The sequence below is a fragment of the Rhinatrema bivittatum genome, chromosome 6 (genome assembly GCF_901001135.1).
Source record: "Rhinatrema bivittatum chromosome 6, aRhiBiv1.1, whole genome shotgun sequence".
NCBI classification, from domain to species: domain Eukaryota; kingdom Metazoa; phylum Chordata; class Amphibia; order Gymnophiona; family Rhinatrematidae; genus Rhinatrema; species Rhinatrema bivittatum.
In genome coordinates, this window is record NC_042620.1 from 74431827 (window position 1) to 74454708 (window position 22882).

General features: G+C 43.5%; 1 long non-coding RNA gene across 2 annotated transcripts in view; it reads right to left on the bottom strand.

Moving 5' to 3' along the window:
• The window catches only part of LOC115093202, a 166978-nt gene extending 144400 nt beyond the window's left edge, over positions 1-22578 (bottom strand). For both annotated transcript variants that reach the window (XR_003857219.1, XR_003857218.1), the window contains exons 1-2: positions 22219-22578; positions 21453-21604 (exon numbers count right to left, since the gene is read on the bottom strand). This is a non-coding gene — a long non-coding RNA (uncharacterized LOC115093202). The remainder of the gene's footprint in view (positions 1-21452; positions 21605-22218) is intronic.
• Between the last annotated feature and the right edge of the window lie 304 nt (positions 22579-22882).

Here is a 22882-nt window from a genome sequence, read left to right on the forward strand (position 1 = left end):
TGATCTTCCTGCATGCAGTGCCCTATCCCTATTAATACCAGGAGTGTTGTGATCTTCCTGCATGCAGTGCCCTATCCCTATTAATACCAGGAGTGTTGTGATCTTCCTGCATGCAGTGCCCTATCCCTGATACCGGGATGTGTGCAAGAAGATCACAACACCCCCGGTATCAGGAATAGGGCACTGTGTGCAGGAAGATCACAACACCCCCAGTATCAGGAATAGGGCACTGTGTGCAGGAAGATCACAACACCCCTGGTATTAGGGATAGGGCACTGTGTGCAGGAAGATCACAACACTCCTGGTATTAATAGGGATAGGGCACTGTGTGCAGGAAGATCACAATACCCCTGGTATCAGGGTTAGGGCACAAGTTCTAGTCACATTGACTGATCACATTACTTGTTTTGTCAAGCTACCAACTGTTTCCATTTCCCATCCCCCATATACTGTCAGTAGGAAACTTGGTAACATGAATAAATAAGAGGGCAGCCAATAGGAATACATATTCATTCCTAAACTGACCTTAACTGACCTGAAAAGTGTCAAATTGTATCATTTTCAGTTAGTGCGCACTAACTCCCAGTTAGTGCGCACTAACTCCCGTTAGTGCGCACTAATCGGAAAAAACGATTTTTAACGATTTTTTAACTAAAAAATCGTGCCTAAGACGATTTTCTTGCCCTGCCACACGATTTCTATCGTTAAGACGATATGGAAAACGATTCACATCCCTACACAGTATTCAAGTTGTGGACTCACCACTGAGCGATACAGAGGCACTGACATTCTCCACTCCATTTACCATTCCCCTCCCAACAGTTCCCAACATTCTGCTTGCTTTTTGACTGCTGCAGCACACCGAGCTGACAATTTCAATGTATTATCCATTATGAAGCCTAGATCTAAGCAAAAGAGTTAAGAAAGTGGTGGACCTAATCACTGTTGCCCAGATAATATAAGGAAGTATTAAGACGTGGGACACGGTAAAGCACTCTTGTATCAGAAATGAAACCTGTTAAGCAAAGAAACAGGCATGAGGTGCATTTGCTTGTTTTAAACATTTTTCTTCCTCCATCTTTAACCAGGTTAGGACAGCTGCCCCGGTGTCATTTTATGAGCAATAGAAGGAGAGATGCCCATTTACTGATTTCAATATTTTGGTTTTCCCAGAATGCCACCTTAGTGCCATTTCTGAGTGTAAAAAGCAGAAGATGATATCAGAAAATTCCCAGTCTGCATTAGGCAAACTTTTCTCCATCCATGTCTATGTGACAGTGCTGTTTCAGGCTGAGTCAGCTGTTTCTCCCAATGTCAGTGCTGTCTCCTTTGTAAGGAATAGTTCTGAAACAGCTTAGCCTATCGTACTTTCATCACTGAGGGCATGAGGCAGCAGTAGAATTGGAGGTCTATCTGGTTTCTGACCTAAAACATAGTTTATGATTGAAAGAAACCACAGTGAATGATTATGGGTTTTCTTATAATCTTGAATCACATCATCTTACAGCACAGGCAGGCAGCAGCTCCCAAACCAAAAAGGTGTGCAAGCTTCTTCAAAAGAGCTTCAGGAAACCAGGAAAGGTTTTTGGGCTGCACAGCCCTATGATTTACTGTTCAGGAAGATAAAATGAACAGAAGCTGGAAAGCTTTGCACTCATCTCCTACTGAATTTGGTTTCTGGAAGGAAGGAAAAGGTTTCCATATTGATGAATCTGCCACTTTTGAGAACAAACAGCCACTACCAGTTTCGCATATGCACAGCCCTGTTCCAAAATTATTCAAATTTGAACTAAGACCTTGGCATTGTCTTGGAAAAACGTATAGATTTTGCTGTCACTCTGTATGCCGTCATTGCACATAAACATTTAGAAATAAGGACCTAGGGAGCTCATCCAGTCTGCCCCCAACAATTTCTTGTGGCAGTGCCATGGATGCCAGTTGATCTCAGGCTCTCCTTCACTTCTATGCCATGGTAAAGACAGCAAAGCTTGGCAGGCCATAACTGGGTGAAAATAGTGGGTGTTCAGCGCGTGCTTCATGAGCAAGCAATAGTGAATTTGGCTAAGCATGCAGGAGCAAAATGTAAGCATTGGGCCCTGGGCATTTTGCTTTCCTTCAGAATGACTGAAGCTGCCGCCGCTGCTGCTGCTGCGGTTTCTTTTGTAAGTAAATCACTATGCTCTGCAGCAATATGTCTGTAATTGCAAGATGGCTTTTTTTTTTTTTAAGTTTGACTCTTCAAGTAAGAGCCCAATTGTTAATGTATATATATAAATACGCATTTTAAATAGAGGTGTGAATCGTGTAATCGATCGTCTTAACAATCGATTTTGGCTGGGGGGGAGGGAAATCTGATCGTCGAGTTGTTTTTTTTTCTAAAAATCGTTAAAAATCGTAAATCGGGGGAGGGCGGGAAAACCGGCACACCAAAAAAACCCTAAAACCCACCCGAACCTTTAAAACAAATCCCCCACCCTCCCGAACCCCCCCCCCAAAATGTTTTAAATTACCTGGGGTCCAGTGGGGGGGTCCTGACGCGATCTCCTCCCACCGATGCGTTGAGAAATGGCGCCGGTGGCCCTTTGCCCTTATCATGTGACAGGGCAAAGGTAGCGCCGGCGCCATTTTGAAGATTGGCAATACGGCCCGCGTGCAGGAGGTCGCTCCCGGACCCCCGCTGGACTTTTGGCAAGTCTTGTGGGCGTCAGGAGGCCCCCCCCAAGCTGGCCAAAAGTCCCTGGGGGTCCAGCGGGGATCCGGGGGCGATCTCCCGCACGCGTGACGTCGGGAGCCAGGAAACAAAATGGCGCCGGCGCTACCTTTGCCCTGTCACATGATAAGGGCAAAGGGTCACCGGCGCCATTTCTCAACGCAGCGGTGGCCAGAGAGCGGGAGGAGATCGCGTCGGGACCCCCCACTGGACCCCAGGTAATTTAAAACATTTTGGGGGGGGTTCGGGAGGGTGGGGGATTTGTTTTAAAGGTTCGGGTGGGTTTTAGGGTTTTTTTGGTGTGCCGGTTTTCCCGCGCCCTATTTAACGATACAATACAAATGCCCCTGACGATAAATCGGGGCATTTGTATTGTATCGCGTATCTAATGATTTTGGACGATTTTAAAATTATCTGACGATAATTTTAATCGTTCAAAAACGAATAAGCAACAACTATACATTTAGGAGCCTGTTGTATTATGTATCTGATAGATCTATTTTTTAAGGCAGTAGTGCCAAATAAAATGTAAACCTTCTAATATGTAAAGTTTAAAAAGAAAAAAAATTGTATCATATAGTGCAGCGTTCCAATAGCCATACTAGGCCTGGAGAAAACTGGAGTTTTGGAACCTTTTATTGGCCAGTTTAAAGATGATTTATTACAATATTCTTTTTTTGCTGGTACTTTAAATGGTACCACAGGCATGTTAAAGACATCCTCATTAACAGACTCAAGATCTGACCCACAAGTAAATCCATACACAAATCCCACACGATTTGCAGATCATAGGTGTGCTCGCTAACCAAATAATGCCAAGTCACAGAAAATTTGCATGGAAATCTTCTGATTTATGCGGATTACGATGCAAACCAACATGTTCAACAAAAAAGAATTGGGCAACTTTCATGTAGCAAACTGCGAAATCTGTGGCATTTCCAACAAAATCAACAAGACTAGATATTTTCCTCATTTGCTTCCATGCCTAATTTAGCTGCACAGGCTGAATTCAGCATTTAATATGAGTTAACACAACTCAGTAAATCGACCACTTAGGCTGTTGGGCACTTTAATCAGCCCATCTGAAATTTACTAGGGTAGTGCATAAATTTAGGAAAAAGCAATTAAGCACTTAGTACCTCCTAACTCCATAAGAGGACTATTTACTAAGCCAGGGGTGCTCAAACCGTTCCTACAGGTCCCTCCAGCCAGTCAGGATTTCAGGATATCCTTAATGAATATGCATGAGATTTATTTGAATGTACTACCTCCTGTGTATGCAAATATGTCTCATGCAAATTCATTAGGGATATCCTGAAAACACGATTGGCTGGGGGGGTACTGTAGGACCAGTTTCAGCACCCCTGCACTAAGCCACAATAAAACAACACTTACCACCCTACCTGAAAGTTCAAGGGTCAGGAACAGTCCCCACTGGCACCATCTTTTGAAATGGCACGGTTGATTTGTGGCTACCTATGGCCCTGCAAACGCAGGGCAAAGAAGAGTCAGAGATCAGATAGCTCCATTTTGTAATATAGCAGCAGATCAGGAGCACGTAGAGGTTTTGGGCGACCAAAATGATAAAAGGGATGGAACAGCTCCTCTATGAGGAAAGGCTAAAGAGGTTAGGGCTGTTCAGCTTGGAGAAGAGACGGCTGAGGGGGATATGATAGAGGTTTTTAAAATAATGAGAGGTCTAGAACGGGTAAATGTGAATCTGTTATTTACTCTTTCAAATAATAGAAGGACCAGGGGGCATTCCATGAAGTCAGCAAGTAGCACATTTTAAACTAATCGGAGAAAATTATTTTTCACTCAACGCACAATAAAGCTCTGGAATTTGTTGCCAGGGGATGTGGTTAGTGCAGTTAGTGTAGCTGAGTTTAAAAAAGGTTTGGATAAGTTCATGGAGGAGAAGTCCATTAACTGCTATTAATCAAGTTGACTTAGGGGCAGATTTTCAAAGCCTACACGCGTGGGGGGAGCTTACGCGCGGCGACGCATGCAAGCCCTATGATGCGTGTAAGTCCTGGGGCTTGAAAAAATGGACGGGGCATGGGCGGGGTGGTCTGGGGGTGGGGCATGGGTGGGGCATGGGCATGGCCAGAGGCCTCTCCACTGCCGTTGGGCCGGGGGATCGCTCGCCGGCACTCGGCTGGCACGTGCAACCTATGCCTTCCCAGAGGCAGGTGCAACTTCTGAAATAAAGGTTAGGGGGGGTTAGGTAGGGCTGGGGGGTGGGTTAGGGAGGGGAAGGGAGGGGAAGGTGGGGGAGTGGAAAGAACAGGGAAAGCCATTGGGGCTCCCCTAGGGCTCGGCGCGCGCAAGGTGCACAAGTGTGCGCCCCCTTGCGCACGCCGACCCCGGATTTTATAACCTGCATGCGGCTGCGTGCGCATGTTATAAAATCGGGCGTAGATTTGTGCGTGCCGGGTTGCGTGCACAAATCTACGCCACGTGCGTAGCTACTAAAATCTGGCCCATAGGGAATAGCCACTGCTATTACTAGCATCAGTAGCATGGGATATTCTTAGATTTTGCGTACTTGCCTCGTACTTGTAGCCTGGATTGGGCACTGTTGGAGACAGGATGCTGGGCCTGATGGACCCCTGGACTGACCCAGTATGGCAATTTCTTATGTTCTTATGGGTAAGATGGGAGGATCCGGAGGAGATGATGAAACCTTTTGAGAGAGGGTGGGGTTTAAGGATCGTGGATGGGGCTGTATCACAAGTTACATTTTTGTTTATTTTGTTTTCATTTAGAAGCCTCCTGGCTGGAAGGATCAAGAGTATATGGCAGTATGAGTCACCAAAGATGTCTGGCAGATAGATAAGGCTGTGGGGGCATGTTTCAGGGCCTTGCAGCCCCTTTTATCCTGCCTCCCTTCAAGCATGGTCACATACCTTAGCTGCTAACTTTCCAGCACTAGTGCACAGCATACAATGTTGTTTCTCAAGCTGTGCTACTGCTGGGCATGACAGGGAGTATCACAGCTCATCAGCATGTCTACATTGCACCTGATTTTTGGCTCTGGAAATAATGTGTGAGAGCGCACAATAATCATTCACAAATGTTGCGTATTATTTCCAAGCACCATGCACTTTACCACACAGTAAATAGAGTTTACTAAATGCAATAACGCAGCTTAGTAAGATTGCTCCTAATTTAAAATTCCTAAACTGTTTGAAAATGTACCCTGCTGCGTTTACTCCCCAATCCCTCGTGTGCCTGGTGTTTGCCTTTGGTCCATCACTCTCTCCTTCAGCTGTGAATACTGAGTAATGTATTTGCCTGAGATATCTAATCTAGTAAGGATATATACGACATTTCAAATTGGATCAGTTGTTTTTGTAGGATGGTCACAGACTTTGATTTACCTTATGCCCATCTGTTTCTGTTCCTCATTAGATGTCCTGTTAACCTTTATGCTGGAGATGACTCCACTGTAATTGTGCAGTCTATTGTCTCCAGTCACAGACCGTGGAATGAGAAATGGGGTTCAGAATGCCGTGAACACGGCTGCTATTTCTGTTATACTGTGTTTTAGCACAAAATGTGATCAAACGTTTCAGATAAAATCCCTGAGCCAAAGGAAAAGAAGAATGATAGAAAGAGAGCACGCTGCACTCTTTGTAACAGAGCTTGGTGGCTACGCTTGCTGAATACCGAAGTAAAACGTCAATATTGAGGAAGACCTCCAAATGCGTAAACTCTCAAGGGGTGAACAATAGGTAAAGGAGAGGGACAGAGATGGACTTTAACTTTAAGAATTATTTGTAATTAGCTGAAACCTGTTTAAATTCTCCAGAGGAATTGCCACCTTGCTCGCCAGTCTGAACCCAGCATTCCCCTCCACCAAACTCTGTCGTACCCCAGCACTTCCTTTCTTCTCAAATCATCCGCAGTCCAATCCCTTCCCAGCTCCACCCCTGCACACTCTGACCCACCCTCCCCAACTTGATTCCCTGCACACTGTGCTCCCCATCAGGGGCTCAACCCCAGTACACTCTGAATCCCCCCCCCCCCGCCACTCGTCCAACCCAAGCACTCTTTTCCCCTCCCTAAATGACCAGGCCCAGCACACTCTGTCACGCCTTCCCCAACTCAACCCCAGCACAATCTTACCTTCCTGCCATTATCCAAAATGAAATTAAAAAGAAAATTCCTGAAAAGCAAAAAAACATACAAAATTTCCCCCGCCACCAAATCCCCCACCCATACCAGCCATTAAACACCAGTTTCTTATTTAGAAAGAAAACACTCAGAGTCCCATTCTGGATCGTTCCCCTGCCAACTGGAGCCAATTAAACACTTCACCAGGTCCCAGGTTACAGGATCCCCAGAACCCTTATCCTATCACAGGTTTGGTTCTTCTGTGGCCAGGAGCAATCCCCAGTTGCTCTTGCTTCACTGCTCCAGCAGAACCAAAAACAGGAAATATTTCTTCACGGATAGGGTACTGGATGCCTGAAATGCAATTCCAGAGGAGGTGGTGAAGACAACAATGGAGAAAGATTTCAAAGGGGCATGGGATAAACACTGTGGATCCCTAAAGGCTACAGGATAGAAATGAGGAAAAGAGTGCATGGGGATAAGTTTCTGGTGTGGTGGTTACTACTACCCTTAACCAGCACGCCTTCATACTGTTGATGCAACTCATTATTGCTCTCTGCTTTAATGGCAGGGGGAAAAGGGGAATTCGTTTCAGACAACAACCAACAAGGACATGAATTTTACAGTCTGGGAAATCAAATAAGCATGGGGGTAACTTGTTAATGTGGCTATTACTACCCTTAACCAATAAGCTTTATACTTGTGATGTAACCCCAACATTGCTCTCTGCTTCAGTGGCAAGAGATAACAGGGAATTGACTCAGACAGGAACCAACAAGAGCCCTGACTTTAACGGTTTGGGAAACTAAGTATGGGGGGTAACTTGAGTGGCACGGATGTTGCCGCCCCTGATGATACCATTTTGGGGGGGGGGGGGGGAGGACATGTATGGCTAGGCAGACTGGCTGGACCATTTGGTCCTTTTCTGCTGTTATTTCTATGTTTCTGTATGCTGAATTTGTTCTCCTTGTACTGTCACAGAATTGTAAGCACAGCCAAAACTCTATCAAGCACAATCAGCATTCTAGCCCTTTTACATTCTGACTCTGCATTCTCCTTCTTGTTATCAAGGAATATTCTGAGATTCAGAATTATTCTCAAATTCACACTGTAACTTATTACACAGGTTTCAATATTTAGGAATCAGGCATCTAAAACCTGTGACCCCTTTCACGGATAATTATTCTCTTATTTATAAATTGTTTCTCTTCAGGGAAAATATAAATTTAACCCTTTCAGCTGTATAGTATTTGAGCAAAGGAGAGATCTCAAATTTTACTTCAGTGAGAATGATAGCAAAGTAATAAATCCATCTCATAACAAACTCTCTCTCTCTCTCTTTCAGTCTCCGTCTGTCATAGGGGAACTTCAAATCTCAAAATGTTAAACAAGTAATTGGCTTTCCTGGACTTATTTATTACCGTGAACTCCATGTTCAAAGACAGACGTTTTGCTACACACTCACATTCACACAGTACTCTTCTGAGAATGGTATATCTGTCCTCTCTGAGCTCAACTTCAGTGGGCTTCTGGCACTTTAGAGCAGTCTCTGAAGAGATACGGTCTGACCCCTTCGGCTCCCTCACTCAATCAAAGCCAGACTGACTGACTTCTCAACTCCTACCCTTCAGTGAGATCAGTACTCTAGGGATGACCTCAGTTTAAATAGTTCCCAAGAGTACTTTAGAGAAAAGTTTAACCTACTTTTTTTGAGCCTGATTACACACCTGGATGGGATCTGGATTTACTTGATTAGTGGAGAACTCAAATGTGGTATTCCCCCAGCCTCTTCACAGTGTCTTTTTGACTCTTTTCAGCAGTGCAAAACAGGGTTGAATTTGTAAAATGAATGTAAAAGCCTCGGCAGCTCTGCTCCTCCTTCCCAGCTCATGGGGGGGGGGTCGGGGGAGAGGTCTCTCAGCTGCCGCACATCTTCCCCATGCAGTAACATACTCAGTGACACAAATAGAAAAACATGCCACATCCCAGCAGTGCTTTCTTATAGCCCCAGGACTCAGGTCTGTATAAAAAAAACCCAAAAAAGTACCCCCTTATTTTCGTATTTTAACCTCTGGTTATACGTAAAATGCATGCACATATATTTTTAAATAGGTGGGCAAAGTACTCACACTCAATCCATTGATATGCATGGTTTCAATGTATTGCATGTATTCGCGCGCACGCCTACCTACGCGCGTATGTCGCTTGGCAGAATTATGCGTATTTTTTAAAAACGTGCACATATCATATGCGCATATTATTAAACACTACAGCAAATATGCATGTGGTCATGTATTTGCCACCATGCGCAGTTGTTTAAAAGTATCCTCCCTGAGTTTATCTTTGTGACCCCTCATTATATATTTATTTATTTATTTATTTATTTAATCTTGATATCCCGTTTTTCATCTATTCAGACTTCCAGGCGGATTCCAATCAGTTTTTATATATGAAATAATTTTAGAATAAGAAAGTAATAGCTGCTGTTACAATCTTATCAACTGGAAAAATAACACATGATGAAAACGCTAACAAAATGTGACTCCTTTTTTTTTCTTTTTCTTAAAATAAAGATAAAGCTGATAATTAGATTATTATTATTATAGAGATGAGTTCATGTTAGAAGCCAAGCAGAGAGGATATATTTGGACTATCTCTTTTTTGTTATTTTTATGACTCTGTGGGGTCTATTTATTAAAATGTGGTGATGCATTTTTTGCATATTACTATACTCACTAAAGAGTTATTGCATTGATTTAGTGCAAGAAAAGTCTATTTTCCCACTCAGAAAGCTCTTTTGGACAAAAATGATGTCCTACATACATTTCCATGCTAATGAGGATTTATCACAAAATTAAATATTCTGTTTAAGCAGGATATTATGCAATGTGTAAATTCCAGGGTAATAAGAATTTATAACAGAATTAAGTATGCAGATATTATTCATTAAGCTGTGAAAGGAAAATCTCCTGGACATAATGGGAAGATATTTAACACAAGCTGCAGTGAGGTATTAGAGCCTGATTAACGTCCTATTTAAAGCTCACAGGCGAAACCTATTTCCCTTGTGCACAAGGGAGCTCTTTAGAGTCTGGTTGCTGCAGCACAGAGACAGAGAGACAGAGTGAGGGATGGGCAAGGACGGAGCAACTGAGGGAGTAAAAGGGAGAGAGAGGCAGAAGATCAGGTGCTGCAGAGAAGGAGAAGGAAAGGTCTAAAGACGAGATGATTTAGGTCTTGGAATATAAGAACGTAAGAACATAAGATTACTGGGTCAAACCAAGGCTCTATAAAGTCAAGAGTACCTGGCAAGTACCCAAACATTAAATACATCCCATGCTACTAATGTGGCAACAATCATTGCTATTCCCTATTAATTAATAGCAGTTTATGGACGTCTCCTCCAGGAACTTATCCGACACTTTTTTAAACCCAGCTACATGAGCTGCCTTAAACACATCCTCCGACAATGAATTCCAGAGCTTAATTGTGCGTTGATTGAAAAACAATTTTGTCTGATTTGTTTTAAATATACTACTTGCTAAGTTCATGGAGTGTCTCCTAGTCCTTGTTTTATCCAAAAGGGTAAATAACCATTTCACATTTATCCATTCAAGTCCTTTCATGATTTTAAAGACCTATGTCATATTCGCCTCAGCCGTTTCTTCTCCAAGCTGAACAGCCCTAACCTCTTTAGCCTTACTTCAAAGGGGAACAGTTCCATGCCCTTTATCATTTTGATTGCCCTTCTCTGTACTTTCTTCAGTGCAACTATATTTTTTTTGAGATGCAGCAACCAGAATTGCACACATTATTTAAGGTGCGGTTTAACCATTGAGTGAATCAGAGGCATTATGACAACCTTTGATTTATTTGCTATTTCCGTCCTAATAATTCCTAACATTCTGTTTGCTTTTTCAACTGCTGCAGCACACTGAGCTGATGATTTTAATGTAATATCAACTATGACACCCAGATCTTTTTCTAGGGTGGCAACTTCTAAAATGGAACCTAACATCGTGTAGCTACAGCATGGGTAATTTTTTCCCATATGCATCACTTTGTACTTCTCCAAATTAAATTTCATCTGCCATATGGACACCTGAAATTTATCACAATCCACTTGTGATTTAACTACTTTGAATAATTTTGTGTCATTTGCAAATCTGATTACCTCACTTGTCGTACCTCTTTCCAGATCATTTATAAATATATGAAAAACCACCGGTCCAAGTACAGATCCCTGAGACACTCCAATGTTTACCTTTTTCCACTGTGAAAACAGACCATTTAATCGTACTCTCTATTTCCTGTCTGTTCTGGATCAGACAACTGCTGGGGACAGAACACTGTCTTTTAACCAGTTTGTAATCCATGAAAGGACATCGCCTCGTATCCCATGACTTTTTAGTTTTCTTAGAAGCCTCTCATGAGGGACTTTGTCAAACGCCTTCTGAAAATCCAAATACACCACATCTACTGGTTCACCTTTATCCACATGCTTATTCAGCCCTTTAAAAAAATGTAGCAGATTTGTCAGGCAAGACTTCCCTTGGGTAAATCCATGCTGCATCTGACCCATTAAATCAGCACAGTTCACCAAAGAAGGCAGCAGGAACAGGACAAAAGAGCACAGCATGGAGGCCAAGGACCAGGAGAATACACAGCAGCATGAAGGCAGGAGCCCCAGGAGAGACACATCAGCATGGAGGCAGCAGCAGGATGAGATGAGATGAGACACCAGCATGGAGGGAGCAGCAGGAATAGATGAGATGAGTCATGAGCAACAGGAGCAATAGATGAGACATGATGAGAAGAGACAGCAGCTGGACCATGACTGGAGATGGCCTCGAAGAGGCTGGAGTATGGGCAGAGCATCAAGGAGGGCATTGGAAATAGACTGCAGGACAACAGTGGCACACAGTAGACCATTCCCATCATCAAGAAAGCAAAGGAACTCAGTAGTCAGGATGGGTCCGGACGCCTCCTTTCATCTAGTCGGCACAGGAACTCTGTGCAGAGGCCTGGCCAGGTTTGTCCAACAAACCTTGTTCTTAGCTGTTAGAGGCCAGCTGTTTGCATCCTTCATGGCTCTTTACCATGCTGTAGCTTGCCACTTAGGGGTGGCATGTCATTGGGGGTCCTACCTCTGGGTTGTCTCTCAGGCCGGGGACTGCTGCGTGGCATTGAGTCCTGTCATGCTGGGGAAGGCACTGGTGCAGACTCCAGAATTATTTGTAGAATCTGTGTCATCACACTGAGGTTATTGATTGACGTTGCTACTGTTGTGAGAGCCTGTGCATGCGCTGCCGTCTGGGAATGCAGGGCCTGGGTGCGCCCATTGACTGCCTTCCTCAGGCATACTAGCTCTGCCTGTATGTGGTGTAGGTTGACACGATGGCTCCTTTCCAGTTGGTCCAGCTGCTTGTGCATGGAAGCCTGTGTTGGTGATGGTGCTGGTGCTGAAGCTGGTGCTGGTGCTGGTGCTGTGCTAGTCTTGTTGGTGAGATGAGGTTTCGGGCTCCAGAAGAGGCATGAGGAGGCATAAGAGCTGGTCCGCCACAGTGCCTGCTGTCTCATGCTGCCTCATGCTTGTGATGTAGTGTGCCAGAGTGAAGTTGTGGTGGCTGAACAGTATCCCATTGCAGGCTGGGTTCATCCATTAAGGCCGAAATATTCAAGTTCACATTCAGTGGGCTTGCTGAGCCCAGGGCTTCCAGGAGTGGGCTAGGCTGCTGCTGCTGCTCCTCCTCCTCCCTAAACTGAGTCTCTGCATCCATAAGCTGCATGGCTGCTCCCTGGAGCTTCACTGCTGGTCCCTGGGGATTGACGGCTGGGGCAGAGTCATGGGTGACAGCTGTGGAAACAAAGAAGACAAGAGTACCAAAGCTAAAAGATACATAAATAGAACATTTGGCATGACATGCGCACTTTGCATCTCAATCAATGTGAGCATCTTATGCCAAATGATGTACACAACTGTGGCAGCCTTGCCATTTACAGGTGAAGTGAATTTACTAGCTCTGGCTTGTGTGGTGTCTAGCTGCTCAGCCATGCCCTCAAACACATATGGTCTCAGCTGCTGCACTGCGTTGCACACCGCTCCACCTTGATATCGCCCGGGCAATGATGCACCAGATCTGGCCCTTGGCTGCCTTTGATATCTGCTAAAAAACCTCTGCTAAAAAAGCCGAATCTTTCTCCGGATGATCCAGCCAATTTCCGCCCTATTGCAAACCTTCCATTCATCGCAAAAATTTTGGAAAGAATAGTAAACCAGCAACTCACAGAATTCTTGAACAACAACAAAATCCTCTCCCCATATCAGTTCGGGTTCAGGAAAGCCCGCAACACTGAAACACTCTTAATCACACTTACAGACACCATCCTCACAAGTCTGGAAAAAAACAACCAAGTCTTCTCATTCTCCTCGACCTTTCTGCGGCTTTTGACACGGTGAACCACGCCTATCTTTTAGATCGTCTATCGGACATTGGTGTCAAAGGCACCGCCCTAAGCTGGTTCAAGTCATTCCTTCAAAACAGGACCTACAAGGTCAAAATCAACAATGAAGAGTCCCTACCTGTCTGCTCTACGTTGGGAGTTCCCCAAGGCTCTTCACTATCCCCAACCCTCTTCAATATCTACCTCCTCCCTCTCTGCCATCTCCTCTCCAGTCTTAATCTGATCTTTTATCTGTACGCAGACGACGTACAAATTCTCTTACCAATCACCGAATCATTAAACAAAACCCTCGAGTTTTGGGACACCTGCCTCAAGTCCATAAACAACCTTCTATCAAGCCTCAACTTGATCCTGAACACAAAAAAGACGGAATATCTACTTATCTCGCACGACGGCAATTTCACACAGCCTAACCCCCTTCCTGCAACCCTTCCCACTTTCTCCTCCCAAGTCGGAAATTTGGGAGTCCTCATGGATAAACAACTTAACTTCAAAAGCTTCATCAACAACACTACCAAGGACTGCTTTTTCAAACTCCAAGTTTTAAAACGACTTAGACCTCTCCTCCACTTCCACGACTTCCGTACAGTACTTCAGGCAATCATCTTCTCAAAAATAGACTATTGCAACTCTCTTCTGATCGGCCTCCCTGCAAATACTATCAAGCCATTACAGATGGTGCAAAATGCCACTGCCAGGATTCTAACCAGATCCAAAAAATGGGACCACATCACCCCCATCCTGAAGATGCTCCACTGGCTCCCTATCAATTACAGAATCCTGTTCAAAGCTCTAACCATCACCCACAAAGCGATATTCAACATCACACCTTTGGAATTCAAGTTCCCTCTTAGACTGCACTTACCATCCAGGCCGGTAAGAGCAGCATATAAAGACACCCTCCAGGTTCCCTTTCTAAAAACAACTTCAGGAATGAGAGCCCTCTCAGCGTCTGGTCCAAAACACTGGAACTCTCTCCCTCCAGACCTACGGCTAGAACACTGCCCGGTCACTTTTAAGAAAAGACTCAAAACCTGGTTGTTCAATCAGGCCTTCTCCTATTCAGATAATCTTCTGAATTAAAACCTGCCCGTTCATGAGTAGTATTTTGACTCCTCCTTTCATTTATATCGCCTTAGTCAAAAAATTCATGTCCAGATTTAGCTCCTCTACTTAGTTTCTGTTGCCTTCACTACGGTTCACATACCTAATCATAACCCCACTAGCCTTTTATTATACTATAGAGTGACACCCTAATATGCCCCTCTGTTCCATGATATTAGTTTGGGGCAATCCATTGTTGCGTCAATCCCAGTTTTCTGATTCGTAGTTCAAGATCTTAGCCTCTGCTATTCAAGTGTGTATTATATTTACTCTCTCCGAGACACTGTTTTCTGTATAAATGTTAAATGTTATCTGCTTGTTTTATTGGTTAATAATATATTATTCTTATTGGAATCCTTAGTTCTTTGTAATTGTTCTCATTTGAAGCTCTGTTAATGTTCAATGTAATTGCTTTCATTTACTGAAGCACTGTTTCTGTTCAATGTAAACCGAACTGATTTGTAACCCCTTACAAGAATTTCGGTATATAAAACTGTTAAATAAATAAATAAATATCCTGGCTGCACGGTTCCTAAAACGCATTGGGTAATGCTTGAGTTCCCCAGCGATGAGCATCTCATTGTCCTCAATACTAAACTTGAGAACCCTCAGATGAGTGTGTCCTGCTGCCTGACTGCCAGAAAGGGGTGCCCATTCCCTACTGGAGAGGTGTCCTCCCTTTCCTTGTTCTCACTCCCACTCCCGTCTCCCCTCCCTTCCTCCTTCCCTCCTGCCCCTGGCTTACAAACTCCCTTCCCCTCTGACCTCTCTCTTCATCCCTAGCCTGCCATTCTCCCTCCGTCCTCACCTGCCTATTCCCTTTCCCCTCCCACCTCCTCCTATCCCTTCCATTCTGCTTATCTCAACTCTTCCTGTCCCTGTCCTTACTCCTCCTCCTCCTCCTAGCACTCCTGCCCTCATCCTTCCTCCTCCTCTCCTCCCTTTTCCCCTCCTCTCCTCGTGCCTTTCCTCTCTTCTCTCATGATTGCCTCTCATGCTCCATCCTCCTCACTCCTCCTCACCACAACCACCATTCTCATTCGTCCTCACTCCTCCACTCTTCCACTCCTCCTCACTTATCCACTTCTCCACCACCACTCCTCCTCAATCCTTCACTCCTCCTCACTCCACCACCACCATTCTTACTCACTCCTCCAAACAAAAAGATAGACAAACGCGACAAACTAACAAAATTTTTCACACATAGAAAAAGACAAATGAGACCAAGGAAAAAAAACAGATGAGAACACCAAACAGGACAACTCACTCAGTAATCATAAGAACCTCCTAACCTCCAGCTATCCACTAACCAACACAACACCTAACCTCCTCTCTTTCCAACTCTCGACACATCCTCAAAGAGGCAGCTGCAGGAAAGCAGTATATATTATCCCCCAAAAAAGTGCACCACGCATAAATCTACATATGATGCAGTTAATGACACACCATGCAGCTAATAATGCACGACACACTGACATCGCGTGACGCACTAAGAATCGTGCTTTTTTTTTTTATCATGGGCAATATTTCTGCTATATTTTTAGCATTTTCATGAATCTAGCTGTAAGTTAGACTCCTTCATTGAGGCACTCAGCGCAACTACATTTTCAAAAGGAACAATTTAGGTGCCTAAGCCTTTTGAAAATTGATCTCTTTATGTTATTTATGAAAGCCTTTCCAGACCCCAACTGAACCTTAATTCACCAATAACCGATGCTCAGACTTTACTTTAACATGGTAAACAATAACTTTGCAAAATTCCATAACTTAGTAAATACCATTAATTGGTAAATCTGTTCTCTCTGTTAAATTCCTATCACCTTTTCAATGCTCCCAGTTGTGTAATTCCCTGTTTTTATTGTAACTGCAGCCTTTCGTTCCGCACCTATTAATGTTCTTATTGTATCTTGCTTCCTTTCACCCCTTTGTTAATTGTAAACCGGCATGATGCGATTCCTATCGCGAATGCCGGTATAGAAAAACACAAAATAAATAAATAAAATAAATATGTTAGCTTGGCCCTTCAAATACTATTTCCCATGCCACTTTTTGGAGAATACTATATGAACAGTATAGGACCTGCTTATTCTGTGTCAGCTCTTCCACAATGGCTTACTGCATTTGGGGATCCTAGCAACTATGTGCCTGTTACTCAGAAAGAAGCAAAGGCTACCCATTTGTAGCACTCATCAAACCCTGAAGCTGTACCTCACAAATGCCACACATGTCCTAGCAGAAAAGCTTCAACCTTGTGGTATGGTAGTGCAAGTCCCTGGTTGCTTGATATATGTCCTCCCAAGATACACATTGGTCTGACCTGCCACATGGAATGTGCTAGTCCAATTCATGGCCATGCTGCAGCTTTTGTTTTACCTGTGTGAGGGTCCAGACAAACTGTGGATCACATTCTGGCTGAAAAATGACTAATTGGCCACATATGATCTCCGACTCGAACCTCGCACCACCAAATTCAAAAAGAAATTAAAGACATGGCTCTTTAAGCAGGCTTACCCAGATTAGTTCCCTATCACATTAACCTGAAGCTGCATCATCATTTGACCTGAACCCATGTATATAGCTTTTGATACTGTTATCCTGTTATTTATATTGATAGTTTTGATATTTATCCTGTTATTTATATATTATTTGTTGCTCTGTGTGCTTTCGGCCTCCCCTTTTCTCTCCGGCCCCACCCCCACCCCCAGTCCCTGTTTTATGTATTTTCCACCTTTGGTTCGGATGTGAACCGGTATGATGTACCCACTAATGCCGGTATAAAAAAGTTGTAAATAAATAAATAAATATGATCTGGGAGACCCAGCAATGTGGATACTATAGGAATGTGAATAACCAGACACATTTTTACTGCACCAAATGTGAGGCTTGGAAAGTAGCCATTTGTAAAGTGAAGCTGTAGAAAGTGTGTAGTGTCTGGCCACTCACAAAGCTTTGTGGCAAGTGCATTGTGTGGCAAGTACATTGTGTGGCCACAAAACATTAGCAGGCCTCTCCAGCATGGGGAGAGAAAGGCAAGTCTTAGTGCTCTGGCATGTACACCTAACAGTACAAGCCATTTGTCATGTAATCGATGCTGTTACCTCCCCCATAGTCCCTTCCCCCACAATGTCCCAGCCGGTTGATGGAAACACAGAGCCAGAGAGGAAATAGAGAAAGAGGCATGTGTCTTACCTACGAGTCAACCATCGCTGTAGAGACCATCCTCAAATTGTTCAAAGAGGCCAGATTGCCTAAGTATAAAAGAATCATGCATGGCTCCCGGGCATCTAGCCACTACATCAAGGATGCGATGCGAGCATCACAGACCACTTGCACGTTGAGGGAGTGGAAGAGCTTCTTTTGTGGAAGATCTGCTCCCTATTACATTTTGGGATGATGGCTACGTAAATGTAGACGATAGCTCCCAAAACATTGGGAAAGTGTGCAATGGCATAAAATCCTCTCTTGATTTCCATCAAGTCATGTTTGTCTTAAGGGAATGCTATGTAGCGATCAATGCGCTCAGATACAGCTGTTATTACCTGGCCAGACAGCAGGAAACAGTGGTTTGGGACATTCCCCTAATGAACCCTACTGTCGTTTGGAAGGAGACAGATGCCAGGAAATGCAGGGTGGCCAATAATTTGGCGAGGCCAGGTATAGCATGAGACCGTTCCATCACTGGATCCAGATCCCCTCTTAAAACCTCATATAAATCCAGGAAAGTCCAAGAGCTGAGGCGATACCAGCTTACCACATAATCTTCTATCATGCCCAGCCAAGAGGTTCGTGGAGGAAAGATGTGCTCCCTGTATCTCCTTTGCCGTGGTTGCCTGCATGCCAAGCACTGTTGTGGGCCCTGACGCTCTCCCTGCAGGGCCAGTGGTTCAGGCTCTGATGCATATTTCCCTAGGAGTGGTAGGATCTTCTCTTGCCTGTTCTGGTACTTATTGATCTTATTCTTTTTGTTGTTGGCTGCGATGAGCCTCCTCAAGCATGCAGTATGCCCTCACAAATATGCTTGCCTCAAACATAATGGGTCTAGGAAGGCAGGCCAGGGAAGAACAGGTGTTTTTATGGGCCTGATGGCCATGGTAGGTGTGGTTACTAGAAGGCCTCATATTATCACACGTGATAATAGCTGCAATCAGCACTAATGGCCACATACAAGCAATAAATAGTTTTTTTCCCCATACCACCAAAAAAATTAGGTGTAGTTATTTCTGTCACTACAATGCCCAAAATGTGCTCCTACTAATTATCAAGCTTGAAATCTGTTTAAACATAGCTAATATGAAAACTTTTAGCTTGTTCAAATTTTATGAGAGATCCACAGCTTTTCATCAAACATATTTTTGAGAGATTTGCACATCTCTATTTGAGCCATGATAAACAGTAAACATAAGGTGTGTAGGTTGGGAGAAATATAGTTTACCATGTAAACATTAGTGATGTTTTTTAACAGAGTGAATATTAATTCAAAACTCAAATGCATGCAAGGAGTATTTGTTTTTATTTTGTAAGAAAGTAGAGAAGGTGAAGTGCCGTATTTCCCAACTCCAGTAACTTAGCAGTAGGTATCATGATGCAAACAATGTTATGGATATTATCTATATATATAATGAACTTTAAGGATGTGGTGTCTGTCTGCAGCAGAGGACTGGAAGACTCATCTATATATTTCTTCCAGCAGCCCCAGGAGAGGACACCAGAGGACACTGTGAGACAGCTTTCCCAGCCCACACAGTTTCCAACAGCAGAAAACTGGAAAGCTCATTTGTATACATTTCTCAGCAACCCCAGCAGAGGATTCCAGAGGGACACTGTGAGCCATATAGGTTTCAATGTTCATAGCCTCCACCCATTTTCTAGCTATAGACTTGAATTTCTATTTGCATACTTCTCCTAGAATACTACTTCAGAGGCCACCATAAGTTATCTAGTCTTCAGATTCTGCAGCCCCCTACACTATCTACAGCAGTAGGGAACTGGATGGTTCATTTGTATTCTTCTTCCAGCAGTCCAAGCAGAGGACACTGTGAGCCATCTAGCTTTAAGCTTTCATAGCCCCCTGCACTCTTTCTAGCAGTAGGGGACCAAATGGCTCATCTGCATACTTCTCCTACCAGAAGACCCTAGAAGGCACAGCAAGCCATCTAGGTTTCAGCTCTTACAGCCCAGCTTTCACACCCTCCCTTCTTTCTACCAACAAAGGATCAAAAGGCATGTGCCAAAACACCAGTTCCTATAAATTGTCATCAACAAATGTATTTATTTGATACAATAGCAGGAAATTAGTTTTAGAAAGGGTCAATAAGGTGTATAACCAGGTAATAATAAGTAGATCAATTGTAGTCTCTGGAGGATCACAAACAGACAATATAAAATAAATTAAATAGATTAAAAGTGCTTTAAATTAGTTGACTTAGAAAATAGCTACTGCTATTACTGCTATTACTAGCAACAGTAACATGGAACAGACTTAGTTTTTGGGTACTTGCCAGGTTCTTATGGCCTGGATTGGCCACTGTTGGAAACAGGATGCTGGGCTTGATGGACCCTTGGTCTGACCCAGTATAGCATGTTCTTATGTTTTTATGAATATCCCTACTTCCTTATCCAAACAGTGCCTTCCTGTGTCAGAGACCTTCTCCCACTGTTGTGGCAGAGGTTGGTGTGGTACTAGATGTTAAATGTTTCTGTGTTACAAGGTTTCTAGATGAAACCTCATAGAACGCACTGCTTGATTTCCTCCCTACTGGGTCTCCTGTGCAGAAATGGGGTCCTAAACCCACTCAGCAAAATCTCCCAGGGGTAGGGAGGGGAAGCCAGGATAAATTTAGAATAAGTGTCCTGAGGGAGGATGTTATCTGGAGAGCCTCTGGATTGAACAATTCCTGAGAAAAAAATTGTATTTTTTCTAAAAAGGATTAAGAATTGAAATAAATAATAAATATTTAAGTTCTCTCAATAGGTATCAGTGAAAATATTTCAAGAAAATGTATCTTTTTCTTCTATTACAATAATAGACAATCAAATATTTAGAATGTAAATGCTTTTAAACTGTTCTTTTACATATACCAGTGATAAACTAATATTAAGAATTCTATTTTCTTTCTGGAAGAATCTCAAGCTTAATTCAACTCAAAGTCAGATAAGTATCACTTTTAATTTATTATAGCTTTGACCAAAGTTGTATCCAAACTTCAACTTTGTATTTTAAGTAATTGAGTCTTTGTGGGTTATATCTTCTCTTCTAGGCTCTGCTGACACAAAGAGTCAGTTTTATGGTAAGTATCTTTGTCTTGCTTATCTCTGTTTGTCTTTTCTGTATTGTCTGTCTTTTCTGTCACTTTCCTACATTCCTACTAAGCTGAATGATTTTTACTAGTCTGGCCAAACCTAGGTTGTGTCTCTCAGATGTGTGTCACCCACTTATCTGCGGTCCTGAGGTCTTGGGTCTGAGCTGTGTCTGTCGCTGAGTGATGATCTCAGAAGCAGCCATGTCTCCTGCAGCGATGGGTTCTGTGGTATTTGGCATTGGGCCTTCCTCTGTTGGTGTCTACCTCCAATGGGGGGGGGGGGGGGGGAGGGAGAGGGGTACCTACTATCTATCCATTAGAAATCAATAATAAAGAATGCATTCCTGTCGCCAAGTATCTTCCTCAAACTTAAGATATTTCTAGTACGGGTATCCAGCAGCTTGATGGAACTGGTTATATTTAACTGTGGAAAACAAATGATACTACAACATTCCCTGCCTTTAAGTTCAGGGGAACAGTATTTTATTTTCCAATCTTTAAATCTTAATACTTCCCTCTAATTAGAACAGGTTCTATTAGACGTGTACCTGTTCACCTTTATTACCTTAATGGCACTTGTTAGAATGTACTACCTGACATATTTACCAACTTTAATTTATGTATTTTTTTAATTTATATTCCACTTTTCAGTGCTTCATGCCTGTATGTAAACCGTTGTGATGGTATATAACTTAACGACGGTATAGAAAAGATTTAAATAAATAAATAAATAAATAAATCCCTTTTGTCTTTACCTTGCAGGGGCACAGGAGTCACTCTGGAAACTGGAATGAAACTTCTTTTTTTGTCTCCTGCTTTCAAAGCTCTTCAGGAACACAGTAACAGCAATACTACTGGTTCCTGTAGCTGTTCCCCTCTGGTGAAAGTTTGCTCCACTATAATTCTTCTGGAAGAAAACCGATCTGGTTTTTAGCACTTCTTTTACAAAACTCCCCAGCTTTCTCTTAAAATCCCTGCCTACAGATCCTTTTTCTTCAGGGTGCAGATTCTTTCTCTTCTGACATCACCTAAGCAGTGCCATTTTAAAAACATTCTTAGCTTTTCTAGCACTGCCACTTTCAGCCATCCCAATGACAGGGCAGAGGTGTCACCCGCTTCTGTTTTATTTCTAACATTTTTTAGATGTGCTGCACTGTCCAAAATGAGATTCCTTGTTGCTGGTTACCTTACTTTAAGTGTCACTATGCTGAGAAAATCACCTCCAAAAGCCAGGAGGCTAGCCCTCATGCTTTTGTGCTTGATACAAGGGAATACATAAAGAGATGCAGGCAAAACCCAGTATGGATTCCTGCCTATACTAGAATATCAGCACAGGGACTGTTTCCTGGTCACAAAAACCTTCCAAGACACCTTGCACATGTGATTGGGGCTAGTACAGGGCACCCCATCACTCAAACTAGTCCCAACAATTAATTTTAAATCATTTCCCCCAGATTTTCTCTCTCTCTCCAGGACCCTTCTCCCATATATCCAAGCAGAAGCAGAGCTATCCCATGATACCTTGCTGCTATCCCATCTGTCCCCTGTGCCCCAGTGAATTACTGGGAGGCCTGAGGATCTCGTTCCATGCAGTGAGACTTTCTGCAGTCCCCCTGCAACTTCCTGCACCCTTCTTCCTTTTATTTTGATTTATGTTTCTTCTTTTCAGTTTTATTGTATTCCTTTTATTTAGTTAGTTTGCCTGCTTCTTCTTCAGCCTGGCCAAGGAGCTCTTTTCGGGCATGGGTACTCCCACAAGCAGGTTAAAGTTTTAAAAAATGTTCAGCCTGAACACAGTTAGAAATTTTAAATCGCTAACAGCTGAACAAAATTAAGATGCAGGCACGTAGTTCAGCAGGGGGAGGAGGGCTATCCAGTCTTTTGCCCTGAGTGCCACAAGTACGATTATCTACTAGTTGGCAAAGAGCTCTTAGCCCTCAGAAAATGAGTCCAAAATCTGGAGGCTAGAGTGGCTGGAGCTCAGGTTAGTGGGGGTACAGGCTGCACAGTGGCTGGAGGGAGGGGCTCAGCCTGAGGAGAGCAGGCTGTGCTGGGGCTGGGAACTGCAGGCTGAAGCTGCTGGAGGAGTGAGGGCAGCCTATGCTGATGCGGGGACTGCAGGGGTGGGGGTAGGCTGTGCTGGGTTTTGGAGGGGGAAGGGAAATAAATTGGAGCCTCCGGGTAA